This window comes from Sinohyriopsis cumingii, chromosome 8 (genome assembly GCF_028554795.1).
Source record: "Sinohyriopsis cumingii isolate HCF-2022 chromosome 8, ASM2855479v2, whole genome shotgun sequence".
NCBI lineage: Eukaryota > Metazoa > Mollusca > Bivalvia > Unionida > Unionidae > Sinohyriopsis > Sinohyriopsis cumingii.
In genome coordinates, this window is record NC_142968.1 from 74,890,893 (window position 1) to 74,900,365 (window position 9,473).

Genomic DNA, 9,473 nt, shown 5'->3' on the forward strand with positions numbered 1-9,473 from the left:
TATTGAATGTATTACACGACAACCCCGCCCCCTTTCTCTCTCTCATCATTTCTCTCCAATGGAAATTTGCCTTTCTAGGATGTTTTTTTTGCTGTTGTTATTTTGTTAAAAAGGACATGAAATTGATATTAGTAATCCAAACATAGTTCAATTTATTTGAATATGTCACTGTATCAAATTTTCTGTTGCCGTAGGTAGTTTGTGGGATGGTACCTTGACCCATGACTACCCATGTACAGTGTTTATCAAATAGGAGAAAAATAATACATTTACTATTGTAATGATATATACCAGAAAAATTGATGGAGTTAATTGAAAACAACACAGATGATCTTATTTCCGTGAGATTTGCATAACAGAATGATACTCTAGTCAGTTCTTTTGTACCACCATCACATATTGGTTAAGATATGTGTTTTGTTCAGTTTCTCTAGTACTTCTCGCTGCATCTTGTATATCTTTTGTGTATGGATACATGCCAAGTGCAAAGAAAGCTTATTCACAAAGTCACAGATTTATAAAGAATGTATGTTTTCGTAACGTTACGTTTACGAAGTGTGAAATCAGCACCTATCAGCAGCCCCTTCAGAGGTTGTGAGAGGCTCGGGACACGTTAAAATTGTGAGGTCCCAAGGCCCTGTTAATATTGCAGTTTGTAAATGATTCGAATGTACAAATAAGCCCATATAATTTACTATATACAGAATTAAAAGACAACTAAGTACACATTGAAGTATATTTAATATTATACTATTATATATAAAAAGCGAGGATCCTTAGGGGTTGAGACCCGGGCCATATCGTCTTCTTTGCCCTCCCACCCTGATTGGGCCCGCCTACGAGTCTTCGTCTGTGAGCAAAACATCCATTGTTTTATATTGCAAATCTATGGATACGTTGCATACTCTAAGTTTCTTATTGATTTCTATATGGTCATTTGACTAAGACCGTATAGAAATTGTGATTTACTTGTGATCCGTCACAGATAGACACTTTCGTTTAGGAAATCAAACTTTGTTGGAAAGCGGGAACATATACACAGACAGACAGACAGACAGACAGACACTCATGCACAGAGCAGCATTACTCCATTGTGATTGTAGGCAAGTGTGGCCTGTATTGTATGCGTCAGTGACTATGCTTAAGTTGTGTGTTTGATTCGAGTTACTTTGGCATGCATTATTGGTCACAAGCAGGTGCGCATCCAGGAAGACCGTGCGGGCGTGGGGGAGGGGAGTGGGATGAACATGTAGGCAAGGGAAGTTTTGGAATGGAATCCCTGTAGCACCTGCATTTTGAAAGTTTCCAGAGTATAATTTGAAGGATCTAAATCGCCGTTGCATTTGGTATGCATTTGGCAAACGATATGGTACCCAGGAGTCGCCTAATAAATATATAGTAAACAAAACCGACCAAAATTGTCATTTCTAATTTTGAATTTTGAGTGTGACCATCGTGAGTAACGATATATGTCATCGCGCACGAACTCCTGCCACAAATTAATGTTTGGAACAGGCACACCCTCATTCGTCCTACCTACTCTACTGTATTGATTCCTTTCCCCCTCTCTGTCTCTGTCTCTGTTTCTTTGTCATGATTCTTTTAATGGCTAATCTTTAATATTTTGAATCATCTTATGTCTGAAGGTTGATCGTGTGTAGAAAGGTGATACTATAATATTAGTTTTTCTTCATTAATAAAAGTCTAATATAGATTTTAAATTCTACCGAATGTGAATACAAGTTCGAAACTGATACGGAAAATGTGACATGGGAAACAACTCTTACAATTAGTGTAATTTTACTGGTAGAGTTATTTTTTTTATGTTCTGGCACGTTGTTTCCCTTTATCGATTAACATAGTTAAGATCCACTTGTTTGATATTGGGGCCTCATGCAGGCCTTACGGTACTAATTCCGTTCCCATAGTGAAGCTATGCAAACACCATGATATTAAAAGTTCTAGAACTTTAAATTTCTCAGCTGGTCTGCCTATCTGTCTATACATATATTCACCCACCTAATGGCCAGTAGGTCTGCCTGTCTAGCTATACAAGTATCCACCCACCTATAGGCCAGTTGGTCTGTTTATAGAAATATCCATCCACATACAGGCCAGTTGGTCAGACTATCAGCTTCTTTGTCTGATGACCTCCCAACATCCGACCAGTCTTTCTGCTCACCTGTATTTGTGCATGTTTTTCATCCATTGTTGAATATTGTACGTGAAAATCAAACACAAGAAGATCGTAAATAAAATGAAATAGTCCTACAAAGTGATCCCATTACGATGATGTAATTACGGCGTAAACATTATGTATGTCCCACCGGAACATATAACATTTGACATGGCAGTATTGACAAATTTATACATGTCCACGCGTGAACGATACTATACAGCATGTATTCTGCATTTTAGGGTCCAATGTAGCATAGTTTGAGAAGATTTCTTCTCTATTCAAGATGTGTTGTATTGTATTTATTATACTCATTCAAAAGTCAATAAATGATTAAATAAATATTATATTATTTTAGATCCACAGTAGAGTTGACATTTTACGATTTTTAAATTGGGACTTGAAGCTTTGTCTGATACGTAAGTATCGACATAAACTTGATGAAAAGACGACATTGACCTTGTTCGTTGTGTTTAAAGCATTGGACAGATGCTATGGTGCCAAGGAGACGCCAAATGAAAAATATAAAGAAAAGCCACGGAAATTGTCAGTTTTAATAGCAAATCTATCATAAATTAGCATAAAGTGTCAATGTGCACGAGTGTCTAATAGCACGCTAAACACCTGGCAAATTACCGTTGCGAAATTTTCTGTGTTCCTAGTATCCGAACATAATTTCTGTAATTTTCACATATGAAACTGATGATGCGCAGAAGAAACTATTTAAATAACAACAGAACAATGTAGCAGATTTAGAGCATAATTTGTACCGATTTTGACGTATTTGAAAATTAACTTATCTCTTGGTTTTGAAGTTTTGCATTCGAACGTGTATCACAAAATGGCAGGGGTATGGGCTCGCTGGCGATGCTGATAGGAATACGAGTGATACATACAGTGAAAATACAAAAAGATACAGTAAGGAAAAATGAAAGGATAAACCGACTATAACCATAAATTTTTCGATTGACAGTCTTCATTTCAAGGAGGTCCATGGTTGGTTGCCTTGCTTTGCCATTGTTTTCCTTTGCTGCCATTTCCTCGGTATGGCATAACCGATAATGTGGTTAAAATGCCGTTGTAAACCAACCAATATTTCTGCTTGGTAATAGGCAACGATCAAACCTGTAATCTCCAACAAGTAACCAGACCCGTCCATGCTGAGATTCTTAATATCAGCCACGGACGGCTTCTATATGCTTTGGAAGACATCGAAGGTAAAATGTATGGGTAGCTCTTTGAGACATTAAGGGGCACTGTACGACTTTTGTGAGCATGTGTACAACTTCAGGTGACTACGATCTTTTTGGGTTCGACACATGGCTGGCTCTGTACGACTTCTGACTGGCTCGTTATGAAGTTGCGGAGAAGCACACCAAATTATATTTCTTTTTAAAATCTTTATGTACCCTTTTTATATTCATCTATCAAATGTACTTTGGATTTCATATATTTGAACACCAAATAGGAGAACGAATGCAGAAGCAAATACATAACAAAGAAATGTATTCGCCGTATGTTACAAGTAAGAATGCTATTATTATTATTATTATTGATGCTGTAGAATATCGGAAACAAATATTCAAATTGTCAGTCAGAGCAAATTTCAATTGCAGAGCACACAAATACACCCACTCACACCCCCCACACACACCCACACTCCCCCCACACAAACACACACACACACACAAACATACACACACATACACACGTGCGATTATCGGATGATATATCCATATCAATGTTATGTCATGTTCTAAACGTTAGACGATGTTGCATAGAGTCACAATGGCTAAGAAGATTAAAGATTTGCTCTATCAATATGGCCCTGGATATGTGCGGATGACATACGATGTTGGTTATGGAAAAGAAGTTGTTTTGGAGTTCACACAAATGATTAGAGAGACTGCATTTCAATGTTGGTCGGAACGTATTACTAATTCCTCAGAATGTTATTACTGTGATCAGTATAAATCCCTACTACAATGTGAGAAATACCTCTCATGTAATATACTTTTCAATTTAAGAAAACGTTTATTGCAACTAAGATGTTCCAGGCATAAACGAATGATTGGAACAGGAAGAAGGAAATACAAATTGATAGTGCATTGAGATTTTGTGAACTGTGCATTAGAAGAAATATTTATTTAATAAGTGATGAATTTCAATTTGTTTGCGTTTGCCCAGAATATGATATTATTAGAAGACGATCTCTAAAAAATGTATATTATGTATAACCAAGCGTTACAAAATTTGTGTGGCTTTTGGTTAAGATTGATGTAGTGACGCTGTATAATTTATCAGATTACCGGTACAGATCATTTGCTAGGAGAGAGGGCTCTTTATGTCCATCCGAATAAATGATGTGAATATATTACTATTCCGACCTAAGTGTAGTAATAAGTGTAGAAATAAATCAAGAATTTATATTTCCACATGCATTAAAGAAAATGCGGCGTTCCAGTTGTGTATATAAAACATAATTTTGTATTACGGGCCGGGGGCCTATATTTTTGAAATAAAGTGATTTGATTTGATACTGTTGAGTTTCAAATGAAAATAGGAAAAGCATAACTTATAAATTCCTTTCCAACAGTAAACTGTTGCAGGCAAATTGAACCTATCGAATAGGCAAATACTAGGATTTTGGCTTTCTACATTTTCTTCTAGATTTGATCAAAATGGCAAAGATAATACCAGTGAAAATATCTCTCTTTTTCAGCTTAGTTTAAGCTCTAGTTTAAGTTTCCAAGTATTAAAATGAGGAAATAAAACTTGAAATCTGTGAATACATAACAGTGTTTATCCTGTGTAAATAATAATTAGTATTTATGCAGTTTTGAAGGACAAGAAGGTACATACATATCAAATGCTATTAAAGAATATTGCATACACATTGAAAAGTGATATATGAAACCCGTAATTTTATATGCAAAATCAAAATTAATATTTTCCCTTTCATTTCTGTAGAATTTTTTAATAATTAAATATCCGAAATATATATCGTAGCACTGTCAAAGAGAGAGAGAGAGAGAGAGAGAGAGAGAATTCGGAGATTTTAATATTGAAAATTAATGATTGTTTAGAACCGTTCAATAGGTGCAAATCTGGACAAATTGGTCGATGCGCTGCCTCACTGACAGATTGCAATGATATAACATCCTATGTGTGTAAATTTGTCCTGTCAGCATAATAATGTCAACAAATTCAATCGGTAACTCGTGTAATACTTCTAGTATTTGGCCACATCTTATTATTCATAAATGAAGGTGATTGGGTACGACCTGTGACAAGAGTAGCAAATCTGAGAACAGATAGTGGTTTTTGTTTGACGACAAGTTGCCTCCCTTAATGGAACATTATGAGTGCGCTCCCTTCGTCAACGAGTGACGCGTACTTCCGCCTTGTCAAATAAGACAGTATAATTTTCCAGGACATTTCGATATTTGTTGTAAATTTTGAGAGTTTCTTCTAAAGCTTGAATTTTGTATCAGTTTCATAAAAGTGTATCATCCAGATTCCACTACATTTTAGAGTTATATATGCTAAGGTTGCAAATTGTTTTCGGCTGGGAGTTGTGGCGTGCTCCTGTAATCCAGCTACTTGGAGGCCGGGGTCGTTGGACGGTTTGAGGGCGGGGGCTCTGCTCCTCGGTGCTCTATGTCGATCGGGTGTCCGCGCTAAGCTCGGCATCAATATGGGTCCCTCGGGGGAGCCTAGGGGGTCCAGGTTGTCTAAGGAGGGACGTACTGGCCCAGGGTGGAAACACAGCAGGCAAAAGTCCCCGTGTCGAGCAGTAGTGGGATCGCGCCTGTGAATAGGCATCGTTGGGTAGCCCGTCCAATATAGTCGGACACGATTCTTTTTCATTTTATTTATTTTGCTATAAAATTATTCATTTTCTTTCCATCTATAGCCATTGAGGTAATTTCTTTTACTTTCTTTTACATACTCGTTCTGATTATAACCCAGTTAATGATATTGTCTTTTATTTTTAGAATTAACTGTACGAAAAGATACATTATAATCATACATAATTTTTATTTTCACGATTCTTTTCTCTTCTAAGCTATTCGGTTTTTCTCTAAAACCTTGTAACCGCTAGCTACATCTTAAAGAGTCGGTATGTGTTCTACCAATAATAATAATAATAATAATAATAATAATTGTCATTATCATTATTATTATTAATTATTATTCCATTGAATAGTTGGTATTATGAAATTAATTTCCAAATGAAATATATGATGTAATTAATTAATAAATTTTAACAGGAAAACATTTGTGAATCTTTCAGAGTACAATATTTCATGATGAATATTAAAATTACAGTCTGCATATGTTCTTAAAAGTTTTATGTTTTTAATATTTTTCTTATTCTTTTTAAAATTTGATTCTATGTATAATTTGTACCCTCGCAGGTCAAGGAAATAGAGACTCTAGTTATGAAAATCATTATGAAGATAATGAAATGATACTGGCGATTGCCATTTCTGAAATACGTACGTATGTTCTTTCTTATAAGATGAGTCTAAGTGCAAGTAACAGATCCTGATGTTCCATCATATAATGCGCTGGCAGATCAATATCTATGTTGTTTGTTCTATTGATCACTCCTGACAAACTGCATGGAACCAGATCTGAGGGCGCATTATGCATACATTCTACAGAAACTGATTTGGTGAAATTCAGTAACAGCTGGGACATTCATGAAGGTATTATTGATGAATTATTTTTGTTATGAAACACTGCAAGCTTTACTGTGCAGAACATAATGTATTATTATATCAGCTATATGAGGGAATATATTCAGTTTTGGCGGATATCTTTGAGGGAGTAATGCACTTGACAAAAATAAGAGAAAACCTATTTTAAAAGTTATTCCCTTTATTTGGACAAGTATATATATTGAATGTATTACACGACAACCCCGCCCCCTTTCTCTCTCTCATCATTTCTCTCCAATGGAAATTTGCCTTTCTAGGATGTTTTTTTTGCTGTTGTTATTTTGTTAAAAAGGACATGAAATTGATATTAGTAATCCAAACATAGTTCAATTTATTTGAATATGTCACTGTATCAAATTTTCTGTTGCCGTAGGTAGTTTGTGGGATGGTACCTTGACCCATGACTACCCATGTACAGTGTTTATCAAATAGGAGAAAAATAATACATTTACTATTGTAATGATATATACCAGAAAAATTGATGGAGTTAATTGAAAACAACACAGATGATCTTATTTCCGTGAGATTTGCATAACAGAATGATACTCTAGTCAGTTCTTTTGTACCACCATCACATATTGGTTAAGATATGTGTTTTGTTCAGTTTCTCTAGTACTTCTCGCTGCATCTTGTATATCTTTTGTGTATGGATACATGCCAAGTGCAAAGAAAGCTTATTCACAAAGTCACAGATTTATAAAGAATGTATGTTTTCGTAACGTTACGTTTACGAAGTGTGAAATCAGCACCTATCAGCAGCCCCTTCAGAGGTTGTGAGAGGCTCGGGACACGTTAAAATTGTGAGGTCCCAAGGCCCTGTTAATATTGCAGTTTGTAAATGATTCGAATGTACAAATAAGCCCATATAATTTACTATATACAGAATTAAAAGACAACTAAGTACACATTGAAGTATATTTAATATTATACTATTATATATAAAAAGCGAGGATCCTTAGGGGTTGAGACCCGGGCCATATCGTCTTCTTTGCCCTCCCACCCTGATTGGGCCCGCCTACGAGTCTTCGTCTGTGAGCAAAACATCCATTGTTTTATATTGCAAATCTATGGATACGTTGCATACTCTAAGTTTCTTATTGATTTCTATATGGTCATTTGACTAAGACCGTATAGAAATTGTGATTTACTTGTGATCCGTCACAGATAGACACTTTCGTTTAGGAAATCAAACTTTGTTGGAAAGCGGGAACATATACACAGACAGACAGACAGACAGACAGACACTCATGCACAGAGCAGCATTACTCCATTGTGATTGTAGGCAAGTGTGGCCTGTATTGTATGCGTCAGTGACTATGCTTAAGTTGTGTGTTTGATTCGAGTTACTTTGGCATGCATTATTGGTCACAAGCAGGTGCGCATCCAGGAAGACCGTGCGGGCGTGGGGGAGGGGAGTGGGATGAACATGTAGGCAAGGGAAGTTTTGGAATGGAATCCCTGTAGCACCTGCATTTTGAAAGTTTCCAGAGTATAATTTTAAGGATCTAAATCGCCGTTGCATTTGGTATGCATTTGGCAAACGATATGGTACCCAGGAGTCGCCTAATAAATATATAGTAAACAAAACCGACCAAAATTGTCATTTCTAATTTTGAATTTTGAGTGTGACCATCGTGAGTAACGATATATGTCATCGCGCACGAACTCCTGCCACAAATTAATGTTTGGAACAGGCACACCCTCATTCGTCCTACCTACTCTACTGTATTGATTCCTTTCCCCCTCTCTGTCTCTGTCTCTGTTTCTTTGTCATGATTCTTTTAATGGCTAATCTTTAATATTTTGAATCATCTTATGTCTGAAGGTTGATCGTGTGTAGAAAGGTGATACTATAATATTAGTTTTTCTTCATTAATAAAAGTCTAATATAGATTTTAAATTCTACCGAATGTGAATACAAGTTCGAAACTGATACGGAAAATGTGACATGGGAAACAACTCTTACAATTAGTGTAATTTTACTGGTAGAGTTATTTTTTTTATGTTCTGGCACGTTGTTTCCCTTTATCGATTAACATAGTTAAGATCCACTTGTTTGATATTGGGGCCTCATGCAGGCCTTACGGTACTAATTCCGTTCCCATAGTGAAGCTATGCAAACACCATGATATTAAAAGTTCTAGAACTTTAAATTTCTCAGCTGGTCTGCCTATCTGTCTATACATATATTCACCCACCTAATGGCCAGTAGGTCTGCCTGTCTAGCTATACAAGTATCCACCCACCTATAGGCCAGTTGGTCTGTTTATAGAAATATCCATCCACATACAGGCCAGTTGGTCAGACTATCAGCTTCTTTGTCTGATGACCTCCCAACATCCGACCAGTCTTTCTGCTCACCTGTATTTGTGCATGTTTTTCATCCATTGTTGAATATTGTACGTGAAAATCAAACACAAGAACATCGTAAATAAAATGAAATAGTCCTACAAAGTGATCCCATTACGATGATGTAATTACGGCGTAAACATTATGTATGTCCCACCGGAACATATAACATTTGACATGGCAGTATTGACAAATTTATACATGTCCACGCGTGAACGATA

At 36.2% G+C, this 9,473-nt stretch overlaps 1 non-coding gene across 1 annotated transcript; it reads left to right on the forward strand.

Moving 5' to 3' along the window:
• Positions 1-5,743: 5,743 nt before the first annotated feature.
• Positions 5,744-6,041, forward strand: LOC149793840 (signal recognition particle RNA). Its single transcript, XR_016423115.1, has one exon.
• The last annotated feature ends 3,432 nt before the right edge of the window (positions 6,042-9,473 follow it).